At 42.7% G+C, this 14,181-nt stretch overlaps 1 long non-coding RNA gene across 1 annotated transcript; it reads left to right on the forward strand.

Annotated features, from left to right (window-relative positions):
- The first annotated feature begins 3,321 nt into the window (after positions 1–3,321).
- Positions 3,322–8,430, forward strand: LOC123044794 (uncharacterized). The gene is made up of 2 exons (XR_006420445.1): positions 3,322–6,354; positions 7,306–8,430. It is a non-coding gene; the product is annotated as an uncharacterized lncRNA (long non-coding RNA).
- Positions 8,431–14,181: the final 5,751 nt, after the last annotated feature.

Genomic DNA, 14,181 nt, shown 5'->3' on the forward strand with positions numbered 1-14,181 from the left:
GATGTTGAGCATGATGAAGCCATTGCCACATGACGCTGAATACCCAAAGGAGTTCTTTGTTGATGACCTTGAGTATCTGCCGCGCACAATATATCACATCATAAGGCGGACTCTATGGCCTATCAAAGGGCATTCATCAGCTGCAAAACTTGAAGGAGCCATGAAGACATTGGTCTTTTACATCCTCAATGGCATCAGCTTCAATGCACAAGATTTCTTCCTCCGGCAACTGGCTGCATCTGGATCTGACCTTTTTGGCCTGAAATTCTATGCTCCATGGGTCATGCGCCTCATCAAGCTACACTCTGCTATCAACTATCAGCCCTCTGCTCGCAATCATGTGATCTTTCTACCAGAGGTTGATATGTCAGTTGAAGCCATATACCCTGAGCCTGCCAAGAAGCCTCTTTGTCTTCAAAATGCTGACCACCAAAGCTTCACTCAGCCTATGGAAGGAGTCCAAGCTGTAACTCGTGTCTATCCGATGGCTGGAAACACTCGTCTGCCTCATCATGCACCAACTGAAGCTACTGAGAGCACAATTGCTCAAAGGCCAAAGAAGCGCTCTCGGGTCCTAAATGACCGAGAACTTCTTGTGGCACTGCATCAGAAACAAGACAAGCATCACTTTTGGCTCAAGCGACAGATGCAAAGCCTCTTGGTGGACGTAAATCGCATTCGAAATCTTGCCACCAAGAATGCATTTGTCACTCACGAAACCTGTCGGCGATCATGGAAGAGTTTGACATTGCTCAGTGCTGAAGCAGATCTTCAAGACGATGGCTTCACTGAAAGATTCAAGTTTGACTCCACTCCTCCACGGAATGTTGTCCTACGTCGAACTCCATCCCTTGAAGACTCTGACTATTCTTCCTCCGCGGCAACTGTGAATGCCAATGTGATCGATGATGAAGACGATGCTACTTCACCACCCCCTACTTCTGCACGCATCGACACTGCACCAAGTTCGTCTGCACCGCCAACCAACAACGACAACCCTGCTGCTTCACCTACTCCTCATGAGGACGAGTAGATGCTCTATGTCTTCAAACCTTTTTGGTCATTACTGACAAAAGGGGGAGAAGCATATGAGTTTGATAGTCTTCAAGCGGGTTCATATGGGCGGTTGCTTTATATTTTGCCTAGTGGTTACAACTCTTGCTTTTGATACATTTCGTTCGTTGAGTTGTAACACTTAAACTCGATGGTCGTCTGCTACTTATTTGCTCTTTCATGTGCGATGATAACTTCCGCACTTAGATCATTCTGCAGACGTCCATTTTCCATTATGCATGTCATTCTCTTAGTTATATCATTTCATGCATGATGAATTATCTTCATAAGTTGAAGAGGATCTCCACAAGTACAACCTGCCATGTGCATTTGCATTCCAAAAGCAAATTACTTATATGCACATCTTCAGGGGGAGCCCTTGCCACTTATGAAGACAATACCCTATCCTTTACAATTTCACATACTTCATTCCCGTTGAAAACTTCAACCAGTTTGTCATCAATCACCAAAAAGGGGGAGATTGTAAGTGCATCTAGTGCCACCCTAGTTGGTTTTGGAGTATTGACGACAAAGTTGGTTGAGGGACTAATGCGTTTGTGAGAATTGCAGGATAACGCAGGTAGTGTCCCTCATTGATTCGGTTTACCTACCGGAGATGACCCCTAAAAATGTATGAAGACATTGACGACAATGGTGGTATGTGAAGATATTCACATTGAAGACTATGACATGAGAAGACAATGAGTGAAGACTATGGAGCGCGAAGACTGTGTTGTTTCGTTGTTTCCTTTTCTTCTTTGTTGAGTCATAGGAACCACCGTACTGTTAAGTGGGGTCCAAGTGAACAAAGTCAGAATGACTGAAGTGATGCTCAACCCAAATCCTATGTCTTCGAGCGAAGACAATGAGAGCAAATCTTATCCAGAGCTGGATGAGTCAGCTTTGCTTGTAGCCCAAGTAAAGTTGCCGTGTGTGTTTGAAATCTGACCGTTGGAACACGTGTCAGTTCCTTAGTGACCCAGGGTCATTTCGGACATATCAGGTCGGGTTGCCTTGTGGCTATAAATAGCCCACCCCCTACACCATAAATTGGTGGCTGCTCAGAGTTAGTTTACGGCTTTTGTCGTTTGAGAGCAACCCACCTCGAAGCCTTTGAGAGAGAGAAATCCTTGCGAGGACAAAGCCCAAACACCCAGAGCCAAAGAGTGTTAGGCATCACTGAAGTCTTTCTGTCTGTGTGACCTGAAGACTTATTACACTTGAGGACTGTGTATCCTCCAGCCGGTTAGGCGTCGCGTTCTGAGCATCCAAGAGTCATTGTGGATCGCCGGTGAACGAAGTCTGTGAAGGTTCGGAAGTCTACCTTGAAGACTTACCAGAGTGATTGGGCGAGGACTGTGTGTCCTTAGCTCAAGGGGAATAAGGTGAAGACGCGGTCTTCTGAGTTGAATCTCAGCCTCCCTAACCAGATGTACAGTTGTCACAGCAACTGGAACTGGTCCAACAAATCCTGTGTCTTCAACAAGTGACTGGTTCTATCCTCTAACTCCCTTTACCTTAAGTTTGTCTTCGTGAAGTCATTGCCTGTTTGTCATACCTATTTGACTTCATTGCTTGACTGTTATTGTTGATTGGCTTCATACTATCTTCCATCCTGAGCCTTACTACCAAGTTGCTATTAGTCTTTGTACTTTCACATTATTGCATACTTGACTATGGCTTGCTTGTTGTAGTTTATCTTCCGCTGCATATCAATTAGGTAATTTCTATTTTTCGTCTTCGAAACTTCCATGTTTTGAAGACTTTGATAAAAATCGCCTATTCACCCCCCACTAGTCGATAACTAGCACTTTCAGAAGTTAAATTTGATATGTACATTTGTGTCTTGCAAAGTTCAAATTATATCCATAGTTCATGTTTGTGTTTCTATATTTATGCAATTTTGGAGCAAAAGATGTGGTTGAGTGCTAATAAGCACATTTCATATATACAATTTAGGCACACAAATATACCATTTACTGTGATTTGACCATTAATTCTTGCTATGAACTGTTGCATATGTGCATGAAAATCATATAAAGAATCATTTACTAGTCATTTGTTTCCTTTGCAGAAAAGTGCGAGAAGGCACTATAAACTTCAAGATCCAGAATAAGTGGCTAAGAGAACAAAGAAGAGGAGGAAGAATGGACTTGTGCGAGAAGAAACGAAGTAACCAGGGGGCCAACTATAGAAGAGAGGATCATCTTGTGCCAAAAGAAGAGAAGAAGGAGGGAAAAAGTGCAAAATGGCAGATCAGGGAGGCAATCAAAATCCCTAGCACGCCTCAATTTGGATCGGGCCTGGCACACATCTCTCTCCCTCACCCCCTCCTCCACCACCGGCCGCTGGCGTGGCGGTGCGCCTACTGCTCCTCCACTCAGCCACGAGCACCATCTGCCGCACCATCCATCCATCTCAGCCGCGCCATCCATCCACCACTCCACCAGCGCCGCATCCCCAACATCCAACACCACCGCGCCACACCACCAGCAGCCTCCATCCGCCAAACCACTAGTACACCACCGCCATCGCCAACTCCCTCTTCCTTCCTCTGCTCTCTCAACCTCCCGCTGCTGCTTCTGCTCCAATCCCCACGCTGCTCACATTACTTTTCCTTGCTGTTGTTCCTTTACTGAAGAAAACAACCTGCTGCTGTTCTGCACTTGTTGTTGTTCTGAACTCTGAACTCCTGCTGCTGCTTATTTCGTGCCCAAGCTGCTGCTCCTCTCTTTCTTGCAACACCTACTGCTGTTCTTCTCCTTCTCCTAACCTTGTTGTTGTTCTTCTCTGAACTCCTACCTCGCTGCTACTCTGCTTCCTCACCTCTGTTCCTGCTACTTCTCTTTTGAACCACAAACTGTTGCTGCTCTCTTTCTTTCTCTTCCTCCCTCTCTTTCTATGCATGTGTGTGTAATTTCTGTGAGTTATTAGTGGATGCTAGATCAACCATATTCAAATCAGTATCAGTTCTATATGTGTCTGTATGTCAGCTAGTTTACTATAACAAATTGTGCTTTTATTTTATATTGAGATTGATCTTTGTGAAGTCAGATGTGTGATTGTGTTTGATCTCTAGTTAATAGTTAGTTAAGTACCTGTGATATATATACATATGTGTGTGTCTGTGATGTGATACATTTATGTTCTGTCCTACAACCTTGTTTCTTCCCCCTGTTAATTATATATATTCATGTCTTTTTAATTCCCTAGCAGTTTGATGTTTGCTTGTGCTAGCATTTTATTTTTCAAGTTTAATGAAAATACCAAAAAGACAGTGATTGCAATCTTATGCTACCTATGCTAGTTTGCAATTTCTTTGTCGTCAATCCTTGTTAGTGTTAGGTTTATTTTCTGTTTTCATCACCCAATATCGTGTTACCTAGATTTAGCCGAGCGTAATCGCCGTCGCCTAGTCCCTGTGAGGAACAACGACATCCATAGTTTGGGCGTTAAAACCCCACTATATTTACAAGTGATCATTTTGGCGCCGTTGCCGGGGATTAGCGTTGAGTGACCGTGTTAGGCTATAGACTAGGTTTTTCTTCTTTTTCTATTTTGTGCCATATATTTGTGATATATCTCTTACCCCTAACCACTGCTCTAGTTATCTTCTCTTTCTTTTCTTGTTCATGTTGTATGTTGAATTGTCTTCTTGGAAAGGCATTCTCCTCAGATCATCATGCTTATGCGAGCAACACTACAAACATCACGGAAAGTATTTAAGAACTAATAAGTAAGATTTCCCATCGATTAGATGATTTAGCTCGGTAGCGAGAAGTAGTTTTTGAGGATAGGCCGCTCTTATGATCCTTATTCCGGAGGCCATCCTTATGTTGCTCCTACTTGCCATATTTGTGGTTTTCAGGGCCATTCGCCCGCTGAATGTCAACATGGTTACTCTCACACTTCAGATTGTTTTGGCATGAGCTTCGCTCAAGAGCATAGCTCATACCAAAACAATTACTCACATGGGTGGCCTGATAACCCAATTATGTCATATAGGAGCAACAACCCTGAGATCTCATCGTTTGCCTCTAGTTATCCAATGCAGGGATTTAGGTACAATGAGGAGAGCCACAACTATGCTCCACAACAGTCTTATTCAGCTCCTATTCATATACCTCAGCACCAGGAGATGTGTCCAATGGAGTTAAATGGTCCTCCATTTGGTCAACCAATAACTTCAGCACCTAATGAGTCGGTAGAGCAATCTCATGTGCAAGTGCCCACACAAGATGAGTTTGATGGCATAGACAAGCTCACACTTTTTAGTCTCGAGTTCACTTGGAGTGTTGAGGATGATCCTATTAGGAAGGTTATACTAGAGGAAATGAAGAAGATCAAGAGTGGAAAAGAGCTAGTGGAAGAAGTAAGGAAGATTGAGAAGAACATCAACGCTGGCAGCACTATTTCTTCACAGCTAGAGATGAGTATTTCTGGGATATCCTTTGATACATGTGAGGTTCCAACACCGTCACATACAGCTGAGCAAGATAGCAAGAGTTCAGAGGAAGAGAGACCTCAGATTTAAGATGAACTAGAAGACAAGGAACAAGATGATCAAGAGCTGCAATTTCCATGTGATCAAGTTGAAGACTCATCATCTACTACTCCTAAAGAAGTACAAGAAGATGTTGTAGATGAAGATGAAGAACCTGAGATTCACTGTCCTATTGTCATACATGAGTGTGATGTGTCAGGTTTACCCAATCCTCTTGATGACATGCTACCTTGTGATTTCTTTGCTTCTAACTTGCATTGCATGATGCCATCACTTAAGGTAGATTTGAAAAACTATTTGCTTGGACATGATCATACACACCTTGTTAGTGGCATTACTCTCATTTGTGATGATCACAGTTACTTTCCTCGTGCTAGTTCTATGCTTAATGAAACATATCATTCCCATGCTAGTCTTGAGCTTAATGATAAATATCATCCTCATGTTAGTGTTGACCTTGCTGATTTCTACCATCCTAAACATGTGCTTTATAGCTATGCTTATGTAATTGGATATTCGATTGATGACTTGGAGGGTATTATCCCTACCGCTTGCATTGTTTCTTTTGTTGAGTGCCCTTTCAGGTTTTTGCTACTGCACCGTTCACTACATGCTGACCAGGTTCGAGGTGACATCCCTTGGGATCCTGGTGGAGTCAGAGCATGGCGATGAGGAGAAGCAAGGGGCACACACGAAGAAGAGTGAAGCTGGAGCATGCATGAGGAAGCAAAAGGAGAGGAGTCGTAATGCACGAGGATGTAAGAGTGATCGAGCGAGACCTACATCATATAATCCCGGTGAGCTGTTTCATGACCCCAATATGAATACCATCATACATTATACATGCTGTAATCAACTGCCATTTGGGTCGCTTGAGCAATTTCTTAAATATTGTCCCACTGAATTTTACCTTCGACATAGGGTGATTGATGTGAATATGTGAACTGAGTGTTGAATGCCTTGTAAACTAGTGATCTACACAATGCTTGCTTTGCTGAAAGTAGTGAAAGCTATTAGTTTTGAGTGCTCAAATCCCTAGTACACTAGAAAACTTAATCATTTTCTGCTTTTACCTTGATACACCTAGATCATTAAGTGTCAAATGCTGAGTTTGTGCCTAATGTGTTCCCATTGAGAGCAATCACCTAACCACTATGGATTAGCATGCTATGTTCCCTGGATCGGTAGCATGTGAACCAGACATGGAGAAGTGATGATTCCAATTTTTGTGCTTATGTGTTGTTCATTTAAAAAAGTATATCTTACAATAAATAAGTATCTGATCTTACCTAACAGTAGCATGTCATGTTCCCTGGATTGGTGGCTTGTGAAATCTGCCAAGTGAAGGGAACCTTTGGCACAATCATCATTCGAACTAGTTGATCTTCTTTTATCATTGTAAAAGTTTAAAATGGTCAAGTCTACTAGTATCCTACCGCTTTGAAGCACTCCTAACCATTAATTTTCACTAGCTAAGTCCAAAGCATGCACTGGTTATAGATCTACTTCACTTGGCATTCTCTAGTCAGTTCTCCATTCACTATCGAGTTCGTGTCATAAGCCTTTACTAGAGGACAAGTAAAGATTTAAGTGTGGGGGGAACTTGATAAGCACATTTAATATATACAATTTGGGCACACAAATATACCATTTATTGTGATCTGACCATTAATTCTTGCTATGAACTGTTGCATATGTGCATGAAAATCATATAAGGAATCATTTACTAGCATATGTTTCCTTTGCAGAAAAGTGTGAGAAGACACTATAAACTTCAAGATCCGGAATAAGTGGCTAAGAGAACGAAGAAGAGGAGGAATAATATACTTGTGCGAGAAGAAACGAGGTAACCAGGGGGCCAACTATAGAAGAGAGTATCATCTTGTGCCAAAAGAAGAGAAGGAGGGCAAAAGTGCAAAATGGAACGAAGAAGAGGAGGAAGAATATACTTGTGCGAGAAGAAATGAAGTAAGGCCCGATCCAAAATTGAGGCATGCTAGGGATTTTGATCCCCTCCCTGATCTGCCATTTTGCACTTTTGCCCTCCTTCTTCTCTTCTTTTGGCACAAGATGATCCTCTCTTCTATAGTTGGCCCCCTGGTTACTTTGTTTCTTCTCGCACAAGTATATTCTTCCTCCTCTTCTTCGTTCCATTTTGCACTTTTGCCCTCCTTCTCTTCTTTTGGCACAAGATGATCCTCTCTTCTATAGTTGGCCCCCTGGTTCATCCATCCATCCCAGCCGCGCCGCGCCATCCATCCACCACTCCACCAGCGCTGCATCCCCAACATCCAACACTGCCGCGCCACACCACCAGCAGCCTCCATCCGCCAGACCACCAGTACACCACCACCAACGCCAACTCCCTCTTCCTTCCTCTGCTCTCTCAACCTCCTACTGCTGCTTCTACTCCAATCCCCACGCTGCTCACATTACTTTTCCTTGTTGTTGTTCCTTTACTGAAGAAAACGACCTGCTGATGTTCTGCACTTGTTGCTGTTCTGAACTCTGAACTCCTGCTGCTGCTTATTCCGTGCCCAAGCTGCTGCTCCTCTCTTTCTTGCAACACCTTCTGCTGTTCTTCTCCTTCTCCTAACCTTGCTGTTGTTCTTCTCTGAACTCCTACCTCGCTGCAGCTCTGCTTCCTCACCTCTGTTGCTGCTACTTCTCTTCTGAACCACAAACTGCTGCTGCTCTCTTTATTTCTCTTCCTCCCTCTCTTTCTATGCATGTTTGTGTAATTTCTGTGAGTTATTAGTGGATGCTAGATCAACCATATTCAAAACAGTATCAGTTCTATATGTGTCTGTATGTCAGCTACTTCACTATAACAAATTGTGCTTTTATTTTATATTGAGATTGATCTTTGTGAAGTCAGATGTGTGATTGTGTTTGATCTCTAGTTAATGTGTTAGTTAAGTACCTGTGATATATATACATATGTGTATGTCTCTGATGTGATACATTTATGTTCTGTCCTACAACCTTGTTTCTCCCCCCTGTTAATTGTTAGATAGTTATATATATATTCATGTCTTTTTAATTCCCTAGCAGTTTGATGTTTGCTTGTGCTAGCATTTTATTTTTCAAGTTTAATGAAAATACAAAAAAGGTAGTGATTGCAATCTTATGCTACCTATGCTAGTTTGCATTTTCTTTGTCGTCAATCCTTGTTAGTGTTAGGTTTATTTTCTGTTTTCATCACCCAATATCGTGTTACCTACCTTTAGTCGTGCACTGTCGCCGTCGCCTAGTCCCTGTGGAGAACACGATACACTCGCAGTTCTGGCAAAATACTCTATTGTACTTCCAATTGATCAAGTGCCCTATTTAGGGCAGCTGTTAGAGTAGTGGTGTCCTATTATAGGGTTTCTGTTGGAGAAAAAAAATCCAGGTGTTGGAGATGCTCAAACTACTTTTCGAGTGCTCAAACTACTTTTGTTATTCTCTGCCATAAACACCAGCGGAGCCATCTGAAGAGACACAGCTGTTGTGGAAAGGAGACCACCCCAATGGGCTTCCCAGCCATCTACTCACACACAAGCACCACCTATGTTGCCTTGCACAGGTAGCTGAGCTGGGCTGCAGTGCAGTTCACGGCGACAGAGGTGGCTGGAGAGCACGCATGAATCGCCAAAAGAGGAGTGGGGGTGGCGCGCTCCTGCTGCAGCGCTGCCCGGAGGATGCATGCATGCTCTGGTGCGGCAACACTGCACATAAGGCACGGCGCCATTGGAGGCGCAGACGAGAAGCCACTCCGGCTGGGCCGCAGTGCCGCACTGTGCCGCTCTAGTGTGCGCAGCCAGCCAGAATAGGCTACAGCATACTACTGGCACAATGGTGATGGTATGAATAGCTTTGCTATCGTGGATGGATGGATGGATGTGTGGGTGGCCGCGGCGAGAGTGCGCCTCCACCGCGGCGCCTCATGTATCAGGAGAGAAACCTATCGAGGGAAGACGCTGATAGGTCAGGTGGGCTCCTAATGGGTTAATAAGGCTAGCCCACTTAATTTTTGTCCTATCCAATGGGTTTCTTAAGTGGGATGGGCTGATTAGTCCTATTTAATCCCACTCCCACCTTCAGCTTGAGATTGGGCCAACTAAAATGTGCCTTATCAACATGTTTGTAACACTTCTCACCAGGTTTTTCTTAATTAACAAGGCAACTCTCTTGTTTTTACCTAACAGATTGAGCCTAAGAGCAACTCCAATGCGCCGGCCCATTTCGTCCGCACGCGTTCGTTTGGATCGTGGCGGATAGAAAAGTCGACCCAACGCGCCGACCCGAACGGACGCGTATTGGCTTTTCGTCTGCCTGCCGACCCATTTCCGGCCCAATTTTGAGTCTCAATTGAGTTGGTGCAGACACGAAGCGAACGCGCACGGCGCCCGCCTAATCCTCCCCTGGCCCGCTAGTCGGTGGCACATTGGCCATCCTCTCCCATTGACACCAAACCCTCGCTCGCCTCCGCTTTGTCGTCGCCGCCGCCCATTTCCGGTGCCTCTGCCAGCAGTCGGTGCCGACACCCTTCCCCCCCCCCCCCCACTACAAGAAATATGTCAACTTATGACCTTATATCAGTGACCCTCGCAGAATTGGTCATAAATTTATGACCATTTTAGACCAATTGGTCAAAAGCTGTTCGGGGGGCTCCAAACCCTAAACCATTGCGACCATTTTGGTCAGAAATGTCGTAATTTCCTTACACGAAATGGTCATAAAGCAAACAGCGCTAGTCCGCTGCCTTATTTCTAGTTGTTAACGACCAATATAGATGGTCATAGCCTTGTAAATTGTGGTGGGTTGCTATGACTAGGTGCCACCTCATCAGTTTTGCCTATGTGTCATGTCCATGTGGCAGTTTTTGCCCTAGGTTGTGAAGCAACCTATATTTCTGTCATTCCCAAAATTCCCAAAAAATCTCATAAATTCTTTGGGTCATATCTTCGTCAAATATGTAAAAACCTTCCTTGCCTAGTTCAAAAATAATTCAAAAATATTCATTTTCCTATTCTGTTCAGAACAACAGTTTGTGAAGGAAGTACCACTTTGGCATGTCCAAATAGTATCCATTTTCTACAGTGCTTTCCTATGCCCAAATAACCATCCTCCACCAAATGCCAGCTCAATCCATTCATTATTTTGAGCCGAGCTTCAACATTCGTATTTTATGTCCAGTGTGGTGGTTTGCAAAGAACAGTACCACCTAGGCTCCTCCTTTTGAGCTGAAAATTGTGAAACGGTCCTTCTAGTAACTGATCATTCCTCAGCCAAAACTCACGCGCCATTAGCCATGCACATTTCCCGTACCGCTAATCAAACACTTGGCTGCTAATTCATGTTTGAGCATCGATTGGTCTCCTCGTGAGAATCTTATGTTGTAATTTTCTTCCTAGCACCAACCTGGGGAGTGCCCAACCCACTAGACATGCCTAGGCCGCCAGAACACATGGCAACGCCACGGTCACGCGGTGACACGCGACGGGCATGCGAGTTTACGCGCTCTAGAGTTGGGGCCCTCGGCCACCGCCCAAACCTCGACGTATCGCCAACCTAAACCATGTATTTTATGATTAAATAGGTCCTTATGTAACTAGAAATGATTTTTGGAAAAAATAATAGCAAACTATGAGGCAGCCTGCCGTTCAAATTTGACCCGCTTCCAACTGAATCGGCAGAAATTTGTCTTTTCACGAGAGGTGGATCAAATTTTTTTTACACCAGATCATTTTGTCAATTGTGCATTAAATATGGCCTAGTATTTTATAAAAATGATTTGGTTCCAATTTTGCAACAATTATTTGGTAGTTCCTTCACAAAAAAACCTCCTTTCGGGCACTCGAAAAATGGAAAATGGTTTTTCGTCCAACGAAAATGAAAACTTCCTTAGGCAACATTGTTTGCCATTCCAATATGCACCCTTGTGCACAATATGAGATCATTTGAACAAACTATGCCACGAATGTGGCCATAAGATTGATCATTTGGCTTGAAAGCCATGAAACTTCAGAGATGATAGCTCATTCTGAGAACACTTTTTAAAATAATTGCCGTATTACAAGTTTGTTATTTTTCTTGAGAACTTGGCCACATATAATGAAACAATATGAAGGTTCCAATTTTTGATTTTTTTTTGAATTTTTATGCCCGTTTCAAAATGCGGTCAAAACGGCGGGCTTGACCGTTCCTAGCTAGTGGTTGAAATCTTGGAAAACTTTTGGTGTTTCTCTGATTAAATAGATACTTATGTACCTAGAAATGATTTTTTTAAAAAATAAATAGCAAACTATGAGGCAGCTGCAGTTCAAATTTGACCCGCTTCCAACTGAATCGGTGGAAATTTGTCTTTTTCACAAGAGGTGGATCAAAAAATTTACACCCAACCATTTTGTAAATTGTGCATTAAATATGGCCTAGTATTTTATAAAATGATTTGGTCCAATTTTGCAACAATTATTTGGTAGTTCCTTCACAAAAAACCTCCTTTCAGGCACTCGAAAAATGGGAAAATGGTGTTTTCGTCCAAAGAAAATGAAAACTCCTTAGGCAACATTGTTTGTCATTTCAATATGCACCCTTGTGCACCAATATGAGATCATTTGAACAAACTATGCCACGAATTTTGGCCATAAGATTGATCATTTGGCTTGAAAAGCCATTGATCTCCATACGTGATAGCTCGTTTCTGAGAACACTTTTTTAAAATAATTGCCGTATTACAAGTTGTTATTTTTCCTGGGAACTTGGCCACATATAATGACACAATGCGAAGGTTTCCCAATTTTTTGATTTTTTTTAAATTTTTTATACCCGTTTCAAATGCGGTCAAAACAGCGGGAATGACCGTTCCTAGCTAGTGGTTGAATCTTGGATTTTTTTGGTGTTTCTCTGATTAAATAGATACTTATGCACCTAGAAATGATTTTTGTAAAAAATAAATAGCAAACTATGAGGCAGTTGTAGTTCAAATTTGACCCGCTTCCAGCTGAATCGGCAGAAATTTGCCTTTTTCACGAGAGTGGATCAAAACTTTTTTACACCCCAACCATTTTTGTCAATTGTGCATTAAATATGTCCTAGTATTTTAGAAAAATGATTTGGTCCCATTTTGCAACAATTATTTGGGAGGTCCTTCACAAAAAAACCTCATTTTGGGCAATCGAAAAATGGAAAATGGTTTTTTCGTCCAAAGAAAATGAAAACTTCCTTAGGCAACATTGTTTGCCATTCCAATATGCACCCTTGTGCACAATATGATATCATTTGAACAAACTATGTCATGAATGCGGCCATGAGATTGATCATTTGGCTTGAAAGCCATGAATCTTCACATTTGATAGCTCATTTTCGAGAACACTTTTTAAAGATAATTGCCGTATTAAAATTTTATTATTTTTCCTGGTAACTTGGTAACATATGATGACGCAATGCGAAGGTTTTCCAATTTTTTGTTTTTTTTAATTTTCTATGCCCGTTTCAAAATGCGGTCAAAACGGCGGGCTTGACCGTTCCTAGCTAGTGGTTGAATCTTGGAATTTTTTTGGTGTTTCTATGATTAAATAGATACTTATGTACCTAGAAATGATTTTTGGAAAAAATAAAGAGCAAACCACGACGTAGCTACAGTTCAAATTTGACCCGCTTCCAACTGAATCGGTGGAAATTTGCCTTTTTCACGAGAGGTGGATCAAAACTTTTTACACCCAACCATTTGGTCAATTATGCATTAAATATGTCCTAGTATTTTAGAAAATTGATTAGGTACAATTTTGCAACAAATATATGGTAGGTCCTTCACAAAAAAACTCATTTTGGGCACTCGAAAAAATGGAAAATGAAATTCTCGTCCAAAGAAAATGAAAACTTCCTTAGACAACATTTGGTCAACTGAACATTAAGATTTTATAAAATTGATGTGGCCCAAATTTGCAACAAATATTTGCTAGGTTCTTCATAAAAAATCATTTTGGGCACTCGAAAAATAATTCTCTTACAGAAAACTTATTTCTAAGAACACTTTTTTTATGATATTTACATTATTCAAAGTTTGTTATTCTTACTGAAAAGTAGGTCACACTTGGTGACACAATGCAAAGTATTTTGATTTCTATTTGTTTTCATAAAATTTCTAGGCCATCAAATAGCAGACTTGTTTTAACATCTTATTTTCAATTGATTATGACCAATTTAAATGGTCTTAAAATCATCAAAGGGGTATTGTGTTTTGATTGGTCCAAAACCATCTCACGCGGATCATGGATTAGCACTGTCGGATGCGCCCGGATCCAACGGTAGCCCACACCCTCCCTCGTTGCTCTCCCCCTCCCTCTCATCCTCATCCACCCACGAAAACCCTAGCTCACTTATCCCCATCGCCGCTGCCGCTCCCGCTCCCTTTTCCCCCGCCGCCGCCTATCTCCTCCCATCGTACTCCTCCTCCCTCGTCGTCTCGTCGCCGCCGCCACCTCCTCCCTGTCCCCGGCCTCCTTTCCTCCCCGTCCCCGGCCTCCTTTCCTCCCCGTCCTCGGCCTCCTCCCGTGGCGCGCGATCCCCTTTCCCCTCCCCTCCCCTCCCGATCCCACCCACCGAACCGATCCCGATCCAGTCCAGATCGAGAGAGA

This window comes from Triticum aestivum, chromosome 2B (genome assembly GCF_018294505.1).
Source record: "Triticum aestivum cultivar Chinese Spring chromosome 2B, IWGSC CS RefSeq v2.1, whole genome shotgun sequence".
Taxonomy (NCBI): Eukaryota; Viridiplantae; Streptophyta; class Magnoliopsida; order Poales; family Poaceae; genus Triticum; species Triticum aestivum.